A 7,646-nucleotide genomic window follows, 5' to 3' on the forward strand; every position below is an offset into this window, starting at 1 on the left:
CGTTCTGGACAATTTGGGGCAGAGGTTCATCGTTGGCATCTAGGGAGTGTGAGTGCAAAGTTTGGCATCGACCGGGTTAACGGTGCCGGAGATTAGCTGTACACAGACGGACGGACACACACACACACACGGACGGACGGACGGACGGACGGACGGACGGACGGACAGAGTGCAAAACATACTCTCTCCCCATGCCTTCGGCCTGGTGGAGACAATAATATACATTTCCATAACTGTCTTGGTTGATGGGGCTGATTTGGGAATCATGACATTTGCCATTTTATTTCTCCTATAGGCTTTGTTCACATTCACAATCAGGTCATTCACAACACCTGTGAAAAAAGTTTGATTGACTATGTCACAGTGCTTTTAGGCTGTGATAATAAAAGATCTGTCGGAGAAGCAAACCACGCCTACTTAGGAGATCATTAGGTTTTAGAGGTGTCGTTGCTTGTTGTTCTCACCAGAGAACAATTGTACACTAGTACAGGTAGCCTATATATTCGGAAACTGCTTCCTGTTCTGTAAACTGCACTTCCTTCCAGGTGATTTGATACCTGGTGGCTGAGAACAAGCTGTGAACAACTAAGTGGTATGAAAAAAGACACAGAATTATCATTTATTATTGATTATTTCCATAATGCATAAGGGCCGATGAGCCATTCTCTTATTGGAGTCTAGACTTTGATCCTGAAGCAAAGTAAAGATAATTCAGTCAAGTTTAATGTTGTGACACCACACTAGGCCCAAAGCCTGTTGTTAATGCTAACCATGTCATAACATACTTCATTTGCTTGTTTGAGTCCAGATACTTGATAAAAACCAACTGGGGTTGTGAGAATGTTGTCTTGGTGTTTAATCGTACTTTAGTGCAACACTGTAATGTTGTAGTGATGTTTATGAATAAGTTTGATGCTAACCATAAGCTAGCTAGCTGCTAGCCTTGGTTACTGAGGCAACAGCAAATGGCAAAACATAAAAGGGGACATTCTGCTTATTTTGTTGATATGAACACCACTTGTTTGAGTGTCTTAAGACGCTAATGGTTTGTTGTAGTCAGTGGTGTAAAGTAACTAAGTACATTTACGTACTGTACTTAAAGGGATAGTTCAGATTTTTTGAACTTAAGTTGTATGAAATACTTGCCCTTAATATAGTGGTTGCAACTGTATTAATTGATTGCCCGAGTCCCATGGTGGGAGTTCTGCTCTGGTTTTGGTCAATATTAAGTAGTTCCGGTCATTTTGTGGGGGGCACTGGGGCCACGCAGTAAAAGTAAATGAATCCACACAACGAACGTAATTTGTATTGTTGACCTATTTCTAAAATATTAGCGCGACTTTCGTTCAACTTTGACCCCTCTATCACATGGAACTATTTTTTGGGCGTAGTGATATGGACACAAAAACATAGTTCTGTGTGATAGAGGGGTAAAAAAAGAACGGAAGTCGCGCTAATATTTTAGAAATAGGTCAACAATACAAATTACGTTCGTTTTGTGGATTCATTTACTTTTACTGCGTGGCCCCAGTGACCCCCACAAAATGACCGGAACTACTTAATATTGACCAAAACCAGAGCAGAACTCCCACCACAGGACTCGGGAAATCAATTAATACAGTTGCAACCACTATATTAATGGCAAGTATTTCATACAACTTAAGTTCAAAAAATCTGAACTATCCCTTTAAGTACAATTTTGAGGTATTTGTACTTTACCTGAGTATTTCCAATACTTCTACTCCACTAGAAGAGGCAAATATTGTACTTTTACTCCACTACAATTATTTGAAAACTTTGTTACCTTTACCTTACTTATTTTAGCTTTTAGTTAATTATCTTAATTAATATACGATTTTGGTTGTTAAAAAGGTTTGGCATTGTTTTAATAATAACTGATCTAAATATGGACCCATAATAGGTTTTTGCCATAATCATGCAGCTCTAACAGTGACAAAGCCATGAGAACAATGATAATTTTTTTTTTTAAATATTAGGCTATATAGGCTACAGTAGTATTTATTTTATATGACATATTATTTAAGTTATTTTATATCCCTTTGACTGAGGGGTCATGCCTATGTTCCCTTAGCCCCTTTCGGGACCCTCGGTTAACTTTTCTGAATTTTGGACGTCGCTACCCTACAGCTTATTCCACCCTCCATAGGATGCAGATGTACATACTCTCTGTTCACAGAGAGCGGCGGTGCCGCTTGAGTGTTTGTGAGATGTTTCAAAGATGCATAACATGTAGGAGACCGCCTTTTTTTGAAGTTTTGGCTTCTCTGAAATTCTCTCTTCCTCACTTCCCATGTCCCGCCTCCCACGACACAACAGCATTACAAACATCCTGCATGTACGCGGTCGGCCAATCAGTAACTAGAACGTGCAGCTAGCCAGTCGCCGCTCGGGAGGCGGTACAATGGGAAGTCAATAAGGAAGTCAAGGAAGAGAGAGGAGAGAGAAGTTCAGCGAAACAAAACTTAAAAAAAATACTTAACGGCATCGGCGGTTAATGCCATTTCGTACACGTTACGGCGGTCTTCTATAGCTGTGCTATGCATCTTTGAAACATCTCACCAACACTCAAGCGGCACCGCCGCTCTCCGTGAACAGAGAGTATGTACATCTGCATCCTATGGAGGGTGGAATAAGCGGTCAGGGACCCTAGGGTAGCAACGTCCAAAATTCAGAAAAGCTAACCGAGGTTTCCGAAAGGGGCTAATGTTCCCTCAGCCCTATGTTCCCTCAATCCCTAACATATAATTTTATCCAAAGCCCTATGTTCCCTCAGCCCTCAACCTGATAAGTGCAATAGTGTAATGGTGTAATGGTGTAATAAGTGTAATAAGTGTAATAAGTGTAATAGTGTAAGTAAAACATACTTAATCATAAATCTAACCCTAACCAGGATGGCCTGTCTAATGCACCAGCCATTTATTTCTAATTCCAAATCAAATTTTAATCATGCTGATTGCAGAGTACACCCAGACCAGAGAAGCCATGTGTCCCACCAGAGAAGCAGTGCATCTACCCCTGGCCTGGAAGAGAGAAGCAGTGCATCTACCCCTGGCCTGGAAGAGAGAAGCAGTGCATCTACCCCTGGCTTCCTCCCGACAGTGATGATTATACTTTACACATTGTTTTGGTCTTTAGGCTACCATTCGTGTAAACACCACAGTAACTTTTACGTGTATTACCTCGTCACTTCTACCCTAAACTAATACGAATTATTTCTCACAAGGAAATAAAGCCTGGAAAAGAACTACTGCCATCTCTAACCACGTAACCAGAAGAACAGGAAGAGGAAGTACAGGGCTAAATATGTCCAGATGACTGGAACTTCCTGGTATTTCCCAATTTTGGCAGTAGTTCTCAGTTCTTGCCAATGTCCAGCCTACTTTTATCCTGACTTAAAACTTCAGTTTGGGTGGAACTGAACTAAAGATAGCACATCTTTTATTTGTTATTCATATATTAAAATTATTCATTTATTGTTCTAATTGCACTTACAAATACAATGATAAGAAATGTATTGATTTCAGTTTTTCTTATAATATGAGCAGTGTTTTTGAAAAATTGCTACTTTTTATGGCAGTCAAACCAAGTTTCGATTGTATTTCTTTTTTAAATCACAATGAATGGCAGAATCACATTGTATTGTTGTTAGTTGTATTTTGATTATTGCTTGTCAAACCAACGTTTTAACTAGCCTATTTAATGTGATTGGTAAATGGCTCTGCATGGTTGCTGATTTTATTTATTTTGGGGCGCTCAGCCGGCCCCACCCTGCCCGGCCCTTCTGGCAAATGCCAGAATTTCCAGACCGTCCAATCCGTGCCTTCATAGGGCCACCTGACTCCTATAACCGGCACTGCCTGCAACAGACGCAGTGCATCTACCCCTGGCCTGCAACAGAAAAGCAGCACATCTCCTGGCCTGCACCACAGAAGCTGCACCACAGAAGCAGCACATCTCCTGGCCTGCACCACAGAAGCTGCACCACAGAAGCAGCACATCTCCTGGCCTGCACCACAGAAGCTGCACCACAGAAGCAGCACATCTCCTGGCCTGCACCACAGAAGCAGCACATCTCCTGGCCTGCACCACAGAAGCAGCACATCTCCTGGCCTGCACCACAAGCCGTACATCGATAGGCTGCATGGGAGGTCAAGTTTATTTATATGTCCCAAGCTGGGCAATTAATTTTACAGCAGATCATAAAAGCTCTAAAAACACAATACAGTAAGACATACAAGCAACAACAGAACTAGTGCATCCCCTCACCACAGAAGCAGTAAATCCCATAGCCTGCACCAGAGAAGCCTGGGCTGCACCAGAGACAGAGCCACTGATAAGGAAACCATCACCCGGCCTTTGTTTATGTAAGAATATTTAATTGTATTTCTGGGCAGACTGATCTGCTGTCTGCTCTGCTGAACACATTTTTGTAGAATCAGTTGTTTAAATACTAAAACCCTTAATTTCAAAGCAGTCCAGGGACTGAAATCGATAACTGAAGAAGAGATAGGTAATTTTATTTTTATTTTTTCTATTCATGCATCTCCTCCACATGCATCTCCACCCATATCATGTACAGTATATCTGCTGCTATGCTCACGGTCATGGACCTTATGTCTGACCTCAGGTATATGCCGCACCAGAGATATACTATGTGTAAATATTTAGATGTATTGTTGTTGTTTTTTTTAGATGTATCTTTTCTCTCTTCTCATTCTGACAGGTGTTGAACCAAACCTGCCACCATTAAATGATGCCCAAAGCCAATCCCTTGAAAACCCGAAAAAAACCCCTGGAAAAATACCCCTGAGCTCAAAACACAACTGGTAAGAATTTCAGGGTTCTACTCGGGGAACACACGCACATGCACGCGCACACGCACACGCCCACGCGCACGCGCGCATGAAAATGTCATGTATGAAAATGTTTTCATTTAGGTTTAAACAGATCATCTAATATTCTATAACAGCCAGTTTGACAGTTTTGAAACTACTATGAAAGTAGTTGAGACCATGGAAATTGTACAGCCATGTAAAATGTATGTTTGCTATTTATTTCAAAGATGTTTGAAAGTGTCAGGGAGGAGGAGGGTGTCTTGGACGATGATCAACTAACAAATGTCAATTCACAGAGAGTGTACTGGCTCTTAAAGGAGGAGAACAAACTATCTGGCGAAGAACCTCTGACCTCTACACCAGCTGTGGAATTGTGGTGAGATTAGAGACATGACTGTAAGTTACCAAAGTCCTGAAGGTACCATACAGCTGAGTTCTACTAAGTCCTGGCGGTAGCAAGTTGTCATACAGTGGAAGTTTTACTCATAGTGCTGGAGGCACCACGGTCATTGTGTCATACAGTGGAAGTAGTGCTGATGGCAGCTGGAGAAGGTGTCATACAGCCGAATTCTACTCAAAGTTCTGGAGGTCCTGAAGGACTGACTCTGTGACATGGACATTAAGCGAAACTAGGGCTGCATTTTCTTAGTGATTATTTCATAAATATTGGATTAGTAGACCACTGCTATGTTTTTTCACAATTACAGTATTCCAGCTAGGGATGTTAATTGTTATGTCTGTGTAACTAAATCTTTTGCTTTTATTTATTTTTTTCTGGGTTGCCTGATGGATCATGAGGACACCTCTGACCTCTACACCAGCTGTGGAATTGTGGTGCCATGAGAGACATGGACCTGACACTGTCATCTGTGGAAAATGTCATCTGAAGGATGCCACTACAGAAATGCATACATCTAATAGAAATACACTGCATAATTGTGATATGCTAGCTTATCCCCGTAAATAAAAAGTCATGTTGAGAGATAAGCTATGCATACAAAACACAAAAATGTAAAAACGCATCACAGGAAAACACTTTAAGGAAACACTTTTTGGGTCAGTGAAATCTAATTTCATTGAGGCTGAACTGTAAATCTGTAAAAAGTCATTGTATACTAAACTATGAAAGTCATGAGACTCTCTATGAAACCCCCTCACTCAGAAACTATTACTATGAAACTCTATTACCACCGCGCACTCCCATATCCTTACTACTGCGCAAGATCATGGTCAACCGGTAGGATCAGGACGTGTTTGTTAGTGGCATGAGGCTTGCATGAACCTGTAAGTTGTTCGCCGTAGCACAATGCACAAACTTCAAGGTACTTTTCTTTACCAACAGCAACATCACTACCTTAGCCTGATTAAGATTTCCGGGTGCTTTTATCTTTCTTCTAAGTAAAGTTTCAGAGTAAAGACCAGAGTGGGATTTGAACCCACAACGTCTGGATCATGTGGACAGACACGTTGAGCTACCAGGCTGTCTGTGTTCTTTCATGGTTTCTCCTCTGTATTATCTGATTAACATCCATGATAACACTTAAAAGCACTATAGACACCTTGGCTGCACAGCAAACACCATTAAAATGCTCTGTACATGATCCCAATGCCCCATTTGAAAAGTGACACCAAGAAGAACAGAGAGCTCAGTGGCACCCTTAAGATGACAGCCATGTGAGCCAGAGGTGAGTTCAAATCCATCTGAGTTTCTCCTACTTTCACTCTGCAGCATGTTTTGGAGAATAACATCCAGAAAACACTGGAAAGAGATGGAAAGCTGAGCTGAGCTGGTCATGGTGGCTCTCTGTGATAAGCTGCTGTCTATGTAAGCCACAGGTTGTGGGTTCAAGTTAGCCCATGGCCTCGGACGGCATACTATAGCATGCCGTTTTTCATCATTTTTGAGGATTTGAAAAAAAGATGAAAATCATGAAAAAACGACATACTATAGTCCATGGTTTGGGACGGCATAATATATTTTGTCATATTTTCATGATTTTGGGACACTATGTCAGAGCCAGGACTTGAACCTGCAGCCTCCTGATTCCCAGGCAGGCTCTGTAACGAGTGAGCCACTGTGCATGCTGTCCTTAAAAGGCCGAATAGATAATGACAGAAGAGCCAGAGACTTGTTTCCATTGTGGTTCATAAACATTCGAACGTCTAGAGATAAACAACAGCAAAAGAAACAATAGACAAATCTGTTTTTATTTTTTGTATTTTATTTTTGTATCAATGTTGTACTCAAAGGGAACAGCAGACTTTGTTGTGGCAGGTAGCAAGTAGATCAGTGACTTAGCACACTGGCTGCATGATCTGGAGATTGTGCGTTCAAACCCCACTCAAATCTTTACTTGCCAAAATCTGCCATTGACCCCCATTCTGAATTTCTCAAATTTAAAAGCACTATATTTCTAAAACGATGAAACATTTCAAAGATTCCTTTTCAGGCAAACATGTCCACCGTAAGATGAACCTAAATAGGTTTGAATGGGGTTTCTAGGTGTAAGTATGTAGGACTAGTAGCATGCCAAAGTTTGTGCTATTGCCATTGGGAATGCATTGGGCGTTTAAGTTAAATAACTCAGAAACTACAAAACATTTCAAAGTAAAAAGTTCCAGCATGTGTCTCCACAGAAAGCTGAATTATAAAAAGTGTGAATGGAGATTCTAGGTGAATGATCTTTTGACGTGCCACTATCTGCCATTATACATTTCTCAAGTTTAAAGCACTATATTTCTAAAACTATGAAACATTTCAAAGATTCCTTTTCAGGCAAACATGTCCAC

The 7,646-nt window shown here is 41.0% G+C and overlaps 1 long non-coding RNA gene across 4 annotated transcripts; it reads left to right on the forward strand.

Annotated features, from left to right (window-relative positions):
* The first annotated feature begins 434 nt into the window (after positions 1 to 434).
* On the forward strand, positions 435 to 5,976 carry LOC306938776. 4 transcript variants are annotated; one of them, XR_013791766.1, is made up of 8 exons: positions 435 to 592; positions 2,981 to 3,119; positions 3,245 to 4,169; positions 4,293 to 4,385; positions 4,493 to 4,531; positions 4,745 to 4,847; positions 5,153 to 5,252; positions 5,655 to 5,976. It is a non-coding gene; the product is annotated as an uncharacterized lncRNA (long non-coding RNA). The 4 variants fall into 4 exon arrangements; XR_013791767.1 differs by having other exon boundaries at positions 3,245 to 3,349; positions 3,779 to 4,385; XR_013791764.1 differs by having other exon boundaries at positions 3,245 to 4,385.
* Positions 5,977 to 7,646: the final 1,670 nt, after the last annotated feature.

Source organism: Electrona antarctica (genome assembly GCF_951216825.1).
Source record: "Electrona antarctica genome assembly, chromosome: 15".
Taxonomy (NCBI): Eukaryota; Metazoa; Chordata; class Actinopteri; order Myctophiformes; family Myctophidae; genus Electrona; species Electrona antarctica.